The sequence below is a fragment of the Pongo abelii genome, chromosome 1 (genome assembly GCF_028885655.2).
Source record: "Pongo abelii isolate AG06213 chromosome 1, NHGRI_mPonAbe1-v2.0_pri, whole genome shotgun sequence".
NCBI classification, from domain to species: Eukaryota; Metazoa; Chordata; class Mammalia; order Primates; family Hominidae; genus Pongo; species Pongo abelii.
This window is the reverse complement of record NC_071985.2, coordinates 225,967,703-225,985,379: the sequence shown is the minus strand read 5'-3', so window position 1 is coordinate 225,985,379 and position 17,677 is coordinate 225,967,703. Positions and strand designations below refer to the sequence as shown.

At 46.7% G+C, this 17,677-nt stretch overlaps 1 long non-coding RNA gene across 1 annotated transcript in view; it reads left to right on the top strand.

The window, feature by feature from the left end:
• The first annotated feature begins 7,907 nt into the window (after positions 1 to 7,907).
• Positions 7,908 to 17,677, top strand: part of LOC129059767 (uncharacterized) — a 33,124-nt gene continuing 23,354 nt past the window's right edge. The window contains exons 1-2 of the long non-coding RNA XR_008525853.2: positions 7,908 to 8,167; positions 15,188 to 15,309. This is a non-coding gene — a long non-coding RNA (uncharacterized LOC129059767). The remainder of the gene's footprint in view (positions 8,168 to 15,187; positions 15,310 to 17,677) is intronic.

Genomic DNA, 17,677 nt, shown 5'->3' with positions numbered 1-17,677 from the left:
GAGGCCAAGGTGAGTGGATTGCTGGAGCCCAGGAGTTTGAGACCAGCCTGGGCAACATGGCGAAACCCCATCTCTACTAAAAATACAAAAAATCAGCCAGGCGTGGTGGTGGTGCGCTCCTGTAGTCCCAGCTACTCAGGAGGCTGAGGTGGGAAGATCCCTGGAGCCCGGGAGGTGGAGGTTGCAGGGAGCCAAGATCAGCCACTTCACTCCAGCCTGGGCGATAGAGGAGATCCTGTCTCAAGAAATAAAATAAAATAGATAATTTCCTCCGTATCCTCAGAAACAATTCAAAGCCATGTGTAAACCCAAAACTGAGTTCATCACTTCTAAGATCAGAAGAATTTGTGTTTGCTTATGATGAACTCACACACCATAATCTTCCTAAAATCGTTGAATTCCAGGTGTGACTAAAGAAAAGTTTCAGATTGCAAGTTGACACTGTTACCTGAAAGCTGCACACACCTGCTGAATCACTTTTTAAACAAGCATGAAAACAACAATTTCTCTTGTTCCCAGTACAGCTTTGAGCCACAAAAATTAATTACATCACCTAGGAAATTAGCCCTGTGTTTTGCATCCAAAGGTCAATGTTCAGACTGAGAAATGGTTTAGTGCTTCCAAACACAGGACTCAGCATATAAATATTTATCATGCAGAGGACAGGAACTCATTGTACACGGCTTGTTTACCTTATCAGGCAGTTACCTGGGGCAAAGAGTCCACTGTCTGCTTCCTGTCCTAATTTCCCTTGCCCAAGACCTTGGGCAATTGTTTATTTGACAGAGTGTTCTGTCCCATTCCCTTTCTTCTGGGAATAAGGGCACAGGATACTAAACAAATAAATCACCTGGTCCGTGAACACCTGATTTCTGGAGAGGCTGAGACTTCTAGGTGTTTGCTAGAAAGATCCAACTACAGGAAAGAGAAAACAGCTGCTGCGTTCACAAGAAAACGGAGGATGCATTTCTCCCCATGACTTTGGCTTGTTTGGGTTCGCGTTTCAAGTGCTCTGACTGGGCTTTATGGAATGTCCTGTCAAGCTTTTGATTGTGACAATAAAGTAACAGACACACAGGGGAACAATAATCACAGACGCGATTTGTAGCACAGACACAGCCTTTCATTTCATTCCTCTTTTCTATGTGTACCAATTGCGAATGTTAGAGAAACGTTGGCCAAGCTGGCTCTTTAATCTGGCCACATATTTATTTTGGCCACTCTTAGCTTTTATTTCGCAAGGTCTCATACTTACCAGCTCAGGTGCTTGTTACATAAGAAAGCTCTGCCGGCGGAGTGCCAAAAATTCAGCTCAGCATTTTCTGCCTCCCTGCAGTGGTCCCAAGGAATGGATACCTCTGCAAGCATCTGCAACCTGGACCTTTGCAACAGAAATCTCAGGTTAGGTGACACTGGCCAACATGCAGGGAAACTATGTCAACAAGCTAGTTTTCTTTTCCTTCCTTCCTCCTTCCCTTCTTCCCTCTCTCCCTCTCCTCACCTCCTTTCCTTTCTTTTCTTTTATTTTATTTTTTCTTGAGATGGAGTCTCGCTCTATCACCCAGGCTGGAGTGCAGTGGCACAATCTCGGCTCACTGCAACCTCTGCCTCCGTTCAAGCAATTCTTCTGCCTCAGTCTCCCAAGTAGCTGGGATTACAGGTGCCCGCCACCACACCCGGCTAATTTTTTGTATTTTTAGTAGAGACAGGGTTTCACCAAGTTGGCCAGGCTGGTCTTGAACTCCTGACCTCAGGCAATCCACCCACCTCGGCCTCCCTAAGTGCTAGGATTACAGGCATGAGCCACCGCACCCAGCCCTTTCTTTCATTTTTAATAGAGTAGGGTGTCTCACTATGTTGCCCAGGCTGGTCTCAAACCACTGGCCTCCAGTGATCCTCCTGCCTCAGCCTCCCAAAGCTCTGAGATTACAGGTGTGAGCCTCCAGGCCTGGCCCCAAACTAGTTTTCAAGGGTTGGTTATCACATCCCTTGTATCTTGGTTCTCACCAGTCAATCATTACGTACTTTGCATGGATTTATTAGAATAGATTTTAAATCTCTTGTTTTAGCCTCTTCTACTTGTAGAGCTACCAGTCCTAGAAGTTTACTAGCAACTCTGCATTGTTATATTTTAATTTGCATTTTGTTTTGCATATATTTAATCTGCATTTAGTTTGATTGTTCATTTGCATCTCTCCTTTCTGAATTGCCTGCTATTCTTTGCTCACTTTTTCTATTTTATTATTATTAAGACTAGTCACGTGTAGTAGTGAGAAGGAGGGAAAGAGTCTATTGGAGTTTTAATATCATGTATACAGTGGATATTAAGAATATCAACACTTCCTTTTTTTTTTTTTTTTTTTTTTGAGACAGAGTTTTGCTCTTGTTGCCCAAGCTGGAGTGCAACGGCGCGATCTCGGCTCACTGCAACCTCCGTCTCCCAGGTTCAAGCGATTCTCCTGCCTCAGCCTCCCGAGTAGCTGGGATTACAGGTGCCCATCACCATGCCCAGCTAATTTTTTTGTATTTTTAGTAGAGACAGGGTTTCACCATGTTGGCCAGACTGGTCTTGAACTCCTGACCTCAAGTGATCTGCCCACCTCGGCCTCCTAAAGTGCTGGGATTACAGGCATGAGCTCCTGACCTCAGGCGATCCGCCCACCTTGGCGTCCCAAAGTGCTGGGATTACAGGCGAGAGCCACCGTGCCCGGCAACACTTTGATCTTTGTTATATAAAATCTCCAAATATCCACTGGGCACCTCTCTAGTCCTAGGGCTGTGCACGGGTTCTTTTATTTGTTCTGAATGTAATCCTTCCAAGCTTCATGAGATAATCCTTCCAAATAATTTTCCAAAATTTGGTAAACAAATTCATATTAATATTCAGTGATCCCACGAAGACAAGGCCTTGTTTTGTCTTGTCCATGGTTGAATTTCAGCACCTAGATGTGCATGGACCAAGTAGGTGTTTGATAAATATCTATTTAATGAACAGAAGTTCCATACAGGAATTCAGAAATTAGTATTCTCCCCTGAGCCATCTGCTTTCTCTTTTTTTCTCTCTTTCTCTCTTTCTTTCCTTCCTTCCTTTTGTTCCTTCCTCTCTCTTTCTTTCCTTCCTTCGTTTTCTTCCTTCCTCTCTCTTTCCTTCCTTCCTTCCTTCCTTATTTCCTTCCTTCCTTCCTTCCTTCTTCTTTGTTTTAAGACAGGGTCTTGTTGCTCTGTCATACAGGCTGAAGTGCAGTGGCATGATCTCAGTTCATTGCAGCCTTAACCTCCTGGGCTCAAGCAATCCTCCTACCTTAGCCTCCCAAGTAGCTGGGATCACAGGCACATGCCAGGATGCCAGGGTTTGTTTGTTTTTGTTTTGTTTTTGTTTTTGTTTTTTTTTGAGAGACAGGGTCTCACCATTTTGCCCAGGTTGGTCTTGAACTTTTAGGCTTGAGAGATCCTCCCGCCTCAGCCTCCCAAAATGTTGGGATTACAGGTGTAAGCCACTGTGCTGGGCTGCCATCCTCTTTCTTCTTCTTTTTTTTTTTTTTTTTTTGAGACGGAGTCTTGCTCAGTCACACAGGCTGGAGTGTAGTGGCACAATCAACCTCCCAGGCTCAAGTGATCCTCCTACCTCAGCTTCCAGAGTAGCTAGGACTACAGGTGTGAACCACCACTCCAGGCCCCGAAATCCTCCTTGATGTATTTTGTGGGCTTTTGACCAGTGTCTTCACTAGAATGTCTCACTCTAACTGCTTGAAAACGGACATAGTTATCCTGTTATAATTTGTGTTACAATGCTAACTTTCTCCACTTTACTAGCTTTCACTTGTCCACTCTGAAATGAGATTGGGGGGCTATGCAAAACCTGAACACGCAGGGAGTATGCGATGTATCACTTCTGTGGAATGAACTAAAGAATTCCTGGAAGTTCTCTCTCCTTCAAGGACTCCCCCACCGCCCAACACACACACACACACACACATATGCAAGCACATGCACACACACACACACACACATGCACACACACACACACACACACTCCAACTGCACCCAAGTCCCACCTGGGTTCATGCAATTTTTACTGTGTGCTGACTCTGTGTCAAGCATTATGTGAGGCATCAGCAGCAGAGATTTGTACCTGGGGCTAAAGATTTCTAGGCAGTCTCTTTTTTATTTTTTGTTTGAGACAGAGTCTCGCTCTGTCGCCCAGGCTGGAGTGTAGTGGCACGATCTCAGCTCACTGCAACCTTCGCCTCCTGGGTTCGAGTTATTCTCCTGCCTCAGCCTCCCGAGTAGATGGGATTACAGGCACCTGCCACCACTCCTGGCTAATTTTTGTATTTTTAGTAGAGACAGGATTTTGCTATGTTGGCCAGGCTGGTCTCGAACTCCTGACCTCAGGTGATCCGCCCGCCTCGGCCTCCCACAGTACTGGGATTACAGTGTAAGCCACCGCGCCTGGCCGTATTCTCTTTTTAAAAGAAGGTTCAACTGGGATAGCTATCACATAAATCACCAATGCCCTGTGATTGGTGTGAATCAATTTATAAGACTGCTCAAGGTCACCAAGCCTGGAAGGGATGGTGTCAGCATTCCCACCCAGGCTGTCTGGCGCCATAAATTCCTAAAGTGTTGCCCTGCATGTCCTCATTTTGGGAGGATACATGTTGCCTGCAATCATCCTCCTATTCCTCAAACATGTTTGGAGTCACCTTCTTGGAATTCCATTAGAAACTAAAGGACTCAGAATCTCACACCAGCTCTACCAGTAAGCAGCTAAGATACTTAAATGAATCACTTCACGCCTCTCCCTCCAGTCTTCCCATTTATAAAATGAGGAGATTTGACACAATGTTTCACAAAATTCCTTTCAGCTCTAATAATCTGTGTTTTGGACATCTCCACTTGTTAAGTGGAGTTAAGATTATAACTTGTTAAGTGGAAATGTCCAAAACACAGATTATTAGAGCTAATTCTTCCATTAGTCTCGAGCGTGGATTCTGTACCCTTCTCTGTAATGTGGGGATATATATATATATTATTTATTTATTTATTTATTTATTTTTAGATGGAGTCTCACTCTGTCGCCCAGGCTGGAGTGCAATGGTGCAATCTCGGCTCACTGCAACCACCACCCCCAGGTTCAAGTGATTCTACTGCCTCAGCCTCCCAAGTAGCTGGGATTACAGGCATGTGCCACCACGCCCAGCTAATTTTGTATTTTTAGTAGAGATAGGGTTTCTCCACGTTGGTCAGGCTGGTCTCGAACTCCCAACCTCAGGTGATCCACCTGCCTTGGCCTCCCAAAGTGCTAGGATTACAGGCATGAGTCACCACGCTTGGCCCAATGTGGGGATATTTGAATTTGCCCAGGCTATCTTGCTGGGTTGTTGATTACATGAAATAATGGCTTTGAAAACATGGCAAATGATAAAGTGCTAGATGGACGTAGGTTAGTTAGTCTTGTTACTTTCTGTCATCCAGTTGTCCAGCTATGGCTACTTTCTATAGCCTGCAATTCACTTTGTTTTTGTTGTTGTTGTTGTTTGTTTTTTGTTGTTGTTGTTGTTTTTTGAGACAGTCTTGCTCTTTCACCCAGGCTGGAGTGCAGCGGCGTGATCTCAATTCACTGCAACCTCCGCCTCCTGGGTTCAAGTGATTCTTGTGCCTCAGCCTCCCGAGTAGCTGGGACCACAGGTGCGTGCCACCACACCCAGCTAATTTTTTTGTATTTTTAGTAGAGACAGAGTTTCGCCATGTTGGCCAGGCTGGTCTCGAACTCCTGACCTCAGGTGATCTGCCCACCTCAGCCTCTTAAAATGCTGGGATTACAGTCTTGAGCCACTGCACCTGGATGACCTGCAATTCACTTTGAAGTTCAATTAATAAAAATATATTGGGCTGGGCATGGTGGCTCACACCTGTAATCCCAGCACTTTGGGAGGCTGAGACAGGAGGATTGCTTGAGCCTAGGGGTTCGAGACTAGCTTGGGCAACAAAATAACACCTGGACTCTAAAGGGGAAAAGTGTGTGTATGTGTCTGTGTGTGTGTGTATAAATGTATTGAACATGTACTCCATGCCTGTATTTTGCCAGGCTCCAGAGAAGCACATAGACCCAGTGTTCAAGGAGCACACATTCAGGTGAGAGACAGACACAGGGACAGCCGACTGAATACACAGAGAAGCAGCCTAGGGAACCAGCCAGAGGCTGAGCTGAAACCTAACATCTCACCCTGGGTGGGTCCATCACTTGGAGGAAGGCCTGCACACTCTGAGACCTAAAGGATGCTGGTAGGGCTTGAATTGTGTTCCTCCAAAGATATGTTGAAGTCCCAAACTCCCATACCTGTGAATAGGACTTTATTTGGAAATAGAGTCATTACAGGCATAAAGATGAGGTCACACTGGTGTAGGGTGGGCCCTCAATCCACTCTGTCCTGTGTCCTTACAAAAAGAGGGTGTGTGGCTGGGCGTGGTGGCTCACGCCTGTAATCCCAGCACTTTGGGAGGCTGAGGGGGGTGGATCACGAGGTCAAGAGATCGAGACCATCCTGGCCAACGTGGTGAAACCCCATGTCTATTAAAAAATACAAAAATTACCTGGGTGTGGTGGCGCATGCCTATAGTCCTAGCTACTTTGGAGGCTGAGGCAGGAGAATCACTTGAACCTGGGAAGTGGAGGTTGCAGTGAGCTGAGATCGCAAGTAGCTGGGATTACTGGCGTGCACCACCACGCCCAGCTAATTTTTGTATTTTTAGTAGAGACAGGATTTTACCATGTTGACCAGGCTGGTCTCGAACTTCCCACCTCAGATGATCTGCCCGCCTTGGCCTCCCAAAGTGCTGGGATTATAAGCGTGAGCCACCACACCCAGCCAGAAGTCTCTGTTGTTTTAAGCCACTCAGTGTTGTGCCCTTTTTTTTTTTTTTTTGAGATGGAGTTTCGCTCTTGTTGCCCAAGCTGGAGTGTAATGGCACGATCTCGGCTCACTGCAACCTCTGCCTCCCAGGTTCAAGCAATTCTCCTGCCTCAGCCTCCTGAGTAGCTGGGATTACAGGGGCACACCACCACACTTGGGTAATTTTTTGTATTTTTAGTAGAAACGTGGTTTCACCATGTTAGCCTGGTTGCTCTCAAGCTCCTGACCTCAGGTGATCCACCCACTTCAGCTTCCCAAAGTGCTGGGATTACAGGCATGAGCCACCGTGCCCGGCCTTGTGGTTCTTTGTTAGGGCAGGCACAGGAAAAGAATATCAATTAATAGGGGCCAGACACACAAAGAATGGGGATTAACCTGAAAGAATCAAAAGGATCAGAACCCAGAATGAGAAGGTTTATTGAAGGATGAAGCTGAGAACAGCCATTCGGGTAACACGGACTCTAAAGAAATGGGGTCAGTTCTCCAAAGTGAAAAGTTAAGATCTTGCTCACAGAGGCAGAAAACAAAGAAATGTAGTAAGATTATAACGTGTTCTATACAAGTCTTGTTTATTAATTACAATTTAATTAGTTACAGTTTGTTCTCTTTTCTGTACAGCTTGTTTCCTTTTCCTTTCCAATTTAAAAGAGTGTAATTAGCATTCCATCTTAAACAATGTAATAGTCATGAAATTTTTGTCTGACAGAGGAAAGAGGAAAGTTAATTTATAATGAAAATCAACAGTTAAGAAGAAGAGTCTTCCCTGGCGCTCTTCAGTCATTTACAACGTTTTACAAAACAATGTAGGTAAGGAAGAAGGCTAATCTGTAATCAAAGAAACAAAGGTTACAGATGCCTAGGTTACAGTTGCCTGATTACTGCCCCATAATCACATTCCCTTAAGGCTGAAAATATTTTAAAATTCCAACAGCTTAGTTTTTGTTGTTGTTGTTGTTTTTTAAGATGGGGGTGGGTGGCGGTGTCTCCCCATGTTGCCCAGGCTGGTCTCAAACTCCTGGGCTCAAGAGATCCTTCTGCCTTGGCCTTCCAAAGTGCTGGGATTACAGGTATGAGCCACTGCATCCACCTAGATTTTAACTTACTTATTTTCACAGCAGTGGAAGAGGGTACCAGGCTAAGGGGGCAGTGTTTGCAACAGTTCTGAGAAGGCAAAACCTTAGCGAGTTTAAGGAACTGAAAGAAAGTTTATGAGGTCCAGCCCCACTGGAGCTGCGGACCAGATGGCAGGGGTAAGTCATAGAACTTCTGTGGATGCTGGCAATGGTGATGGGAGCCAGGGAGGGTGCTCAGCAGGAGGGTGGCAGGACCTGGTTTGTGAGAGGATGGTTCTGCCGCGGGATGGAGAGGGAATGGAGGGAGCCCAGAAAGCTCATTGTAGGGAGATGGTGCAGTGAGAAGGAGCTAGTGGAAGGTTCTGAAGTGAACTGACTAGGGGTGAATTGGGTGTGGTTATGTTGTATATTACTCCGTTCTCATGCTGCTAATAGAGAACATACCTGAGACTGGGTAATTTATAAAGGAAAGAGGTTTAATTGACTCACAGTTCAGCTTGGCTGGGAGGCCTCAGGAAACTTACAATGAGGGCAGAAGGGGAAGCAAACACATACTTCTTCACATGGAAGCAGCAAAGAGAAGTGCAGAGTGAAGGGGAGGAAAAGCCCCTTATAAAACCATCATATCTCATGAGAACTCACTATCATGAGAACAGCATGAGGGTAACCACCCCCATGACTCAATTACCTCCCACTGGGTTCCTCCCATGACAGGTGGGGATTATGGGAACTACAATTCAAGATGAGATTTGGGTGGGGACACAGCGAAACTATATCATGCTGAAAGCAGAGGAAACAAAGTGTGTTTGAATTATAAAGAGATGTTTTATGAAGTCAGTTTTCAGGCTAGTGGATAGTGATGCCCTTCATTAAGGAACCAAGGAGGTCTGGACAGGGGTGGGGACACCATCAGTTTCCCTTCGGCTTCTCTTTTTTTTTTTTTTTTTTTTTTTTTCCTTGAGATGGAGTTTCACTCTTGTTGCCCAGGCTGGAACGCAATGGCGTGATCTCGGCTCACAGCAACCTCAGCCTCCCGGGTTCAAGCGATTTTCCTGTCTAAGCCTCCTGAGTAGCTGGGATTACAGGCGCCACTATGCCCAGCTAATTTTTTTTTTTTTTTGAGATGTAGTTTCACTCTTGTTGCCCAGGCTGGAGTGCAGTGGCGTGATCTCGGCTCACTGCAACCTCCGCCTCCCGGGTTCAAGCGATTCTCCTGCCTCAGCCTCCCGAATAGCTGGGATTACAGGGGCACACTACCATGCCCAGCTAATTTTTTGTATTTTTAGTAGAGATGGGGTTTCTCCATGTTGGTCAGGCTGGCCTTGAACTCCTGACCTCAGGTGATCTGCCCACCTTGGCCTCCCAAAGTGCTGGGATTACAGGGGTGAGCCACCACCCCCGGCCTCGGGCTTCTCTCTTAATCATCAGTTTTGCCCCAAATGACAGGGCTGATCACAAAATTCAGCCCCTTTCATCCTCCTCAAGAGTATCCTGTCCCAAAAAAAGAGTTTCAATTGTGTCATTTCAGTGGCACAATCGTTTGATGAATCCTCCTGTCTTGAAGAGGGAAGCCCTCCTTTGAATATGTAAATTCTGGAGAGTTTGTAAAAACAGTCAATCCCAGCTCTTTATGGCAGTAACTTGTAAGCCTAGGTTTAAAAAGATCATGCCAGTGCGTGTCATAAAGGTACCTAGCTTTATTATCAAAGGCTGTTTGTTTATAAATAAATAAATGTATTTTCCCATTTCCATTTAATTAGGAATTTTATAAGCTAATCATGAGCTAAGAGTCTCATTATTTCTATAATGTGTAGACAGAAATTCATGATGGTAGTCAATGTGGCCATTTTAGCTGATGACTCAATTTTTCTTTTCCTTTTTTTTTTTTTTTTTGAGGCAGGTTCTGGCTCTGTCACCCAGGCTGGAATGCAGTGTCACGATCTCAGCTCACTGCAATGTCTGCCTGTCTGGCTCATGCCATCCTTCCACCTCAGCCCCAGAGTAGCTGGGACTACAGGCGCTCATCACCACGCCTGGCGTGGTTGTAGAGATGGGGGCCTCACCATGTTGCCCAGGCTGGTCTCAAACTTCTGGGGTCAAGTGATCCACCCACCTCAGCCTCCCAAAGTGCTGGGATTACAGGTGTGAGCCACCATGTCTGGCCTATGACTTGATTTTTCTAAGACTTGAAATGATGTTAATGAGAACAAAAAGAGAGAGTACCTTATGTGGTGGCTGTTTTTACATGAAATGCTCTGTAAGATAAGGCTGGGGAAAAGGATTTAAATACAGTGTGGAGAAGGGCAATAAAAAGGCAGATGCAGCCAGTTCAAACAGAGAACTTCATTATATTTTAAAACCACATAAACAATCATGTCTTTCCCAGTCCCCACTCTCTTACTCCCTTGGGTCACGTCACCATCCCCATGGCTTTACTTATAGTCTACAAAGCCTGGTGACACCCGAGCCTGCATTGTCCATGCTGGTCCCACTCACGAGCCTCAGACTGGGTCCCCCCACTTCCAGTTAGGTCTCCATAGTCAGAGGCTCCTGTGCTGAACGTGCCCCAACAGAACCCTCCTCTTCCCACCCAAGCAGGCTCTTCCCACGTTTCTCTGGAGCATACATGGCACCGCCTCCCACCCACTGCTGGGTTCCCGCCCCGCTCCCTGCCAGGGTAGCATCAGGCTCTGGTTGTTCTGTTCCCAATCATATCATATGTGCGCCCATGTCCATCCCCACTACCATTGCCCAGGCCACCATCTCTTGTCACCCGGGTCATTGTTAAATCTCCAAGTGACCTCCTGTCTGCTGCCCTCCTATCCATTGTCCACACTGCAGCCAGGATAATCTTTCAAGAATGCAAACCTGCTCATGCCACATTCTTAAAGGAAAGAAAACAACTCTTTGATATTTTCCCATTTGTTACTCCAAAGCTGAAGTCCAATTTTCTTTTCTTTTCTTTTCTGGTTTTTTTTTTTTTTTTTTTTTTTTTTTTTTTTTTTTTTTGAGACAGAATCTCTCTCTTGTTTCCCAGGCTGGAGTGCAGTGGCACAATCTTGGCTCACTGCAACCTCTGCCTCCCGGGTTCAAGCGATTCTCCTGCCTCAGCTTCCCGAGTAGCTGGGATTACAGGTGCCCGCCACCATGCCCAGGTAATTTTTGTATTTTTAGTAGAGATGGGGTTTCACCATGTTGGCCAAGCTGGTCTAGAACTACTGACCTCAGGTGATCCACCCACCTTGGCCTCCCAAAGTGTGGGGATTACAGGTGTGAGCCACCACGCCTGACCTGAAGTCCAGTTTTCTTAATGTGACATTCCCATCTGATTCTTCCTCATCGCTGGGGCTGGGGTCGAGCAGGGGGTGACTTCTTCCTTCACTCTTCCCTGACCTTTGGGGTTGAGCTGAGTGCCCACCCTGGCCCAGGGCATTCTATTCCTCTGGACAGGCATACATTTAACCCTGCGTGGAGACCACCTGTTTACAGTGTGTCTTACCCACACCTACGGGTGCACCGAGGCATTCATTTCCCCATGTCTTTTAAACCAAACTTGACCCTGTGCCTCCATCCTGCCAGGTGTGGAAGACGTTAATATTGTTCATTTTGGGTGTGCTCTTCCCATCCCGGGCCAGTGCTCTAGCCAGAGTGAATCAGGGGGAAGCCCCAGTGTCTGAGGGCCACACTGGGTAATGCCAGATGCCTTTCTCATGCCCACATTGCTCCGGCCATGTCCTAGAATCTTGGCCCAGATGGGAATGCTGATGCCCAAGGTGCTCCCAGGGGTGGGACACAGGTTTGCTTTCCATCTGGAAGCTCCCATTCACCTATCTGGGGGACTCCACAGTGAGGGACAGTCAGCTCTATCTTCCCAAAGAGGTGAGACTTTTCCAGAATACAGGAAGAGGGCTGGCTTCCAGATAACTTCCAGATAACACACATCTCCCCGGACAAGGACTCTTGGAATGGGAGAGAGGAAGATACAGTGAAGCAAACACAAATGGGTTTCCCAGCAAGTTCTCTGGGCTTGCTTCCCTTCACTCAGCCGTGAGCTGAGGACACAGCACAGTAGCCCACTCTAATTGGTCTCACACAGAACCGGGTAATCAGAGAAAGACGAGCAACGAGGCACCAAACCAGGAACATGTGATGTGCAAAAGCCAGGGTCCTGAGATGCCAAGAGTAGACTCTGATGTGGTGGATCTGGAGCACTCAGCCCCTGGAGGTGGGGCTCATTGTGAATCACAGCAGCCACTTGGAGAGCAAGGCAGAAATAGAAAGTTAAAAGCTCCTATTCCTGGCCAGGCGTGGTAGCTCATGGCTGAAATCCCAGCACTTTGGGAGGCCAAGGTGGGTGGATCCCCTGAGCCCAGGAGTTCACGACCAGCCTGGGTAACATGGCAAGACTCTGTCTCTACAGAAAATACAAAAATTAGCCAGGTGTGGTGACGCATGCCTGTGGTCCCAGCTACTTGGGAGGCTGAGGTGGGAGGATCGCTTGAGCCTGGGAGGCTGAGGCTGCAGTGAGCTGAGATCTTGCTACTGCACTGGGTGACAGAGTGAGAACCTGTTTTTGTTTGTTTGCTTTAAAGAGCCTTTTCCTGTCACCTCTACAATCCCCTTTTTCTTTTCTTTTGAGAGAGTCTCACTTTGTCACCCAAGCTGGAGTACAGTGGCATGATCTTGGCTCACTGCAACCTCCACCTCCCAGGTTCAAGTGATTCTCCTGCCTCAGCCTCCTGAGTAGCTGGGACTACAGGTGCCCACCACCACGCCCGACTAATTTTTGTAATTTGAGTAGACATGGGGTTTCACCATGTTGGCCAGGCTGGTCTCAAACTCCTGAGCTTAGGTGATCCACCCTCCTCGGCCTCCCAAAGTGCTCGGATTACTCTGCAATTCCTCTTATGTCACTCCACAAGTTCAGCTACCCAGAAGCTCTCTGAACCCAGTCCTCTTGGGTTTCCATGGAAGCCTCAGGAGGTCAGCATTCTTCCCCAAGGAATGGGGCAGGACCCTCTTAGGATGAGGGTCTTATGGGCCCTATTCAGAAAGCAGGGATGCACGGGGAGATTAGAGGGAAAAGGAGGGCAGGAGATGGTCTGAGAGATTCTGTTTCCTGAGGCCAGCTCCTGAGGCCTGGTGCACCCAACATTATAAATAACACAGTAACCAGGGCTATGGGAGTTAGGATTTAGGAACTGTGCCCCAAAACATATATGCGTGTGTGTGTGTGTGTGTGTGTATGTGTGTATATATGTATACATATAAAAACTTATATATACATATGTAAGTCAGGGTCCAACAATGCCATATATATATTATATATGTTATATATACATATATGTATAAACATATAAGCTTATATGTACACATATAAACATATATAACATATACATATAAAATATAAAAATATAAAACACATATACAAAACATGTTATGTATGTAACACCACAATAGTATTATTTCTCCACATTCCCCACTAATTTTTTTTTTGAGACAGAGCCTCACTTTGTTGCCCAGGCTGGAGTGCAGTGGCCCTATCTCAGCTCAAGCAATTCTCCTGCCTCAGTCTCCCAAGTTGCTGGGACTACAGGTGTGCGCCACCACACCCGGATAATTTTTGTATTTTTAGTAGAGACAGGGTTTCAAGCTCTATGTTGTCCAGGGTGTCTCGAACTTCTGACCTCAGGTGATCCACCCGCCTCGGCCTCCCAAAGTGCTGTGATTACAGGAATGAGCCACCGTGCCTGGCCTTGCCCACTAATTTCTATCAATTTACCCCACTCTAAAGAGTATTTCTGTTACACGTTCCAAGGATGGTTTTGGGGATTCGTTGCTATGAGCAGACTTTGCCAGCAACTTCCTGAATCTGCCAGCTGCTTTTCTTCTTTACAAAGAATATTCTCAAATTGCCCCCAACTAATCAGAGAAAAGAACATTGGCCTTCTTTTCTATCCTTCCGGCCTTCCTTAACTTTTTCCCCAACCTGAGAAACAAGCCAAAAATGGGAAGAATTATAGCATGCTGCCCTCCAAGTGGGGAGGGTCTACGTGCCAGAATTTCTAGTTAGAAGGGAGAGATTTTCCACTTTATTCTTTAAAAAGAGGTGGCATGTCCCTCCTTTAACAAATATTATCTGCTGCTAGCTACTGCCTAACATTTACATCTGTTGGATACTCTTTGATATTCTTTTCCAGAAACTTTATCTGCTGTCTCAGAAATAAACAATCTTAGAAGCCAGAGTTCCTCAGACTCCTTAAGGAGCTTGTATCCTACCTGTGGAAAATTAAAAAGAAAAAGATTTAAGTAAGAAACTTAACAGATTTATTGGTTTTTATTACAATCTCTAAAAAACTAGTTATCTTCATGACAAGCCTAGGCAACATGGTGAAACCCCATCTCTTCGAAAAATACAAAAATTAGCTGGGTATGGTGGCACACACCTATGGTCCCAGCTAGTTGGGAGTCTGAGGTAGAAGGATTGCCTGAGCCCGGGAGGCTGAGGCCTCAGTGAGCCAAGATCACACCACTGCACTCTGGCCTGGGTGACAGAGCGAGACTCGGTCTCCAAAAAAAAAAAAAAAAGGTAGTCACTAGTCATGTGAAAACTACCATCTTACAACTCTTCCTTCCCAGGACAATCTTTTTGTAAAATCAGGAACCAAGGGTGACAGTTGTCACTTGCCCCAGGCAATGACAGCTGAGGACACTGTCCCTGAATTTGGGTTTCTCTTGGGAAGGGGACATCGGCTGACAGCTTTGTGATGTTGGGAGTACAATCATTTTCAAAACAGCTGGTATTTGAAATTGTGTTTCCCGTTCTCCTTTGAGCAAATTTTGTGTTTGTTTTCTATGATATAAACAATCTCATTGTGAAGACTGAAAATATTCAACATGTGATTATAAACACTTGATTATTTCAAGAAGGGGGGATATTAACAAATCCAGAGCTTAAACATTAGAAATTGGGAACTGCAGGTGCATGAACTGTAGGAATAGCTTCATGGGAGTTCATGTTTCCAAATTTCTAACCTCAAAGCCCTGACAAATACTCAATGCAGCAGAAACGCTTCTCTTCTCAGGCTATTCCCCTCTGCATTCTGATTAAAGAAGTGTTCTGGAGAACAAGCCAGATGGGAATAAATCTGGTTTTTCGCTTTTCTCTAATTGAATATTGCTTCTGTTTGGAGTCAGCGCCTTTCCCTGCCTTCCCAGCACCTCACAGGAAGGGGGTGCACAGAACAGAGCTTCGTGAGCAAGACTCCAGTGCACCATGGCGACATCGTGCCATAAAAGTGTCTTCTCTCATTTTCAAGGTAAACTAATGTTATTGCCACCAGGAAATAGACCACATGAAAACAAACGCCGGGGACCTGGAAGAGTTGCCCAGGCAGTTGTTCTTGTCGGTTCCCAAGCTCATTACCCTCCTTAACTGAAGTCAATGGGACGAAACACCAGGCTTCTCCAAAGGCCCCTGAACATGAAGACTACATATTTAAAATCTGTGACTGTAAAATAACTACACTGAGTCTTCTTCTTGTTCACAATCAATTGTCCATTTTCTCTCTTCTGATAAATAATGCCTGGTTATCCAGTCCTTATATCCTGTGTCACAAAATGCTGCTGATCAAGGCTGGGCACGGTGGCTCACGCCTGTGATCCCAGAGCTTTGGGAGGCTGAGCTGGGCAGATTACTTGAGTCCAGGAGTTTGAGACCAGCCTGGGCAACATGGTGAAAGCCCCTCTCTACAGAAAATACAAACATTAGCTGGGCATGGTGCACACCTGTAGTCTCAGCTACTTGGGAAGCTGAGGTGGGTGGGTTACTTGAGCCTGGGAGGCGGAGGCTGCTGCAGTGTACCAAGATCGTGCTGTTGCACTTCAGCCTGGGAGACAGAGTGAGACCCTGTCTTCTTTTTTTTTTTTTTGAGACGGAGTCTCTCTGTCACCCAGGCTGGAGTGCAGTGGCGCGATCTCGGCTCACTGCAAGCTCTGCCTCCCGGGTTCAAGTGATTCTCCTGCCTCAGCCTCCCAAGTAGCTGGGACTACAGGCGCCCGCCACCACGCCCGGCTAATTTTTTTGTATTTTTAGTAGAGACAGGGTTTCACTGTGTTAGCCAGGATGGTCTCGATCTCCTGACCTCGTGATCCACCCGCCTCAGCCTCCCAAAGTGCTGGGATTACAGGCGTGAGCCACCGCACCCAGCCCCGAGACCCTGTCTTAAAAAAAAAAAAAAAGGATGCTGATCTTGAACTCATTGATGATTTGTGGTGTGGGCGGTGAACAGCAGTAACCAAAAATTTCCCCGCGTAGACAGTAAAGTATCAGGTATCACAGATAGCTTGGTGAGAAATGTGAGTGTCTGATGGTGGAAGATTTACTCCCATGAGGATTCAGGGTCTTCATGTTTGTGAAATTTCTTTTCTTTTCTTTTTTCTTTTATTTTCTTTTATTTTCTTTTGAGACAGAGTCTTACTCTCTTGCCAGGCTGCAGTGCGTTGGCGTGATCATGGCTCACTGCAACCTCCACCTCCCAGGTTCAAGCGATTCTCCTGCCTCAGCCTGCTGAGTAGCTGGGATTACAGGCACGTGCTGCCGTGCCTGGCTAATTTTTGTATTTTTAGTAGAGACGGGGTTTCACCATGCTGGCCAGGTTGCTCTTGAACTGCTGACCTCGTGATTCGCCCGCCTCGGCCTCCCGGAGTGCTGGGATTACAGGCATGAGCCACCGTGCCCGGCCTCATGTCTGTGAAATTTCTAGGGGTCTGGTGGTCTGGGGCATGCCAGGGTGCCCCCTCTGAAGTGAAGAGCCAGCGGCTGTACTTTTGGCCCCTGCCATCTGTGAGAAATAATCCCGTGTTTGGGAGGTCGCTGGATTTTAGAGGCCACAGGTGCCACACCTGGATGACACATTCTGGCCAATTTACTGGGTGACCCCAAAAGCCAGTAGCTTGGAGAGGGCCAACAGCCAGAGAAGACGCTTCAGCTCAGCCAGGCTGCGATGCGGTGGCTCTGTCCTCAGCCCGTAAGGTCAAGCCTCACACCATCGGCAGTCACTGGTCTCACCACGTGCACTGGCGTTCGAGGATGCTGTGATGGTTAATTTTATGTGTCACCCTGACGGGGCCATGGAGTACCTAGACATTTGGTCGGACATGACTCTGGGTGTGTCTGTGTGGCTGTTTTAGATGAGATGAACATTAGAATCCGTAGGCTGTCTGCAACATGGGAGCCCCTGGAGGTTCCCCCTTGCACAGTTTCAGGCCTTCCTCATGGGGTGGGCCTTGGCCAATCAGTTGAACTCCTCCTGCCTGACTGTCTTGAGCTGAGACTTCAGTCTTTTTCCTTCCTTCAGACTCAAATAGAAACATCAGCTCTTCCTGGGTCTTGAGCCTGCCGGCTTTCACACTGCAGCTGCATCACCCGCCCTCCTGGTTCTCAGGCCTTCAGACACCGGCTGCAGCCACACCACCAGCCCTCCTGGGCCTCCAGCTTGCTGCCTGCAGACCTTGAGAGTTGTCAGCTCCATAATCATGGGAGCCAATTTCTTATTCAAATAAATACACACACACACACACACACACACACCACACACACATAAACATACACATACACCACACACACATACACACACCACACATACACATACACACACCATACACATACACACACCACACACATAC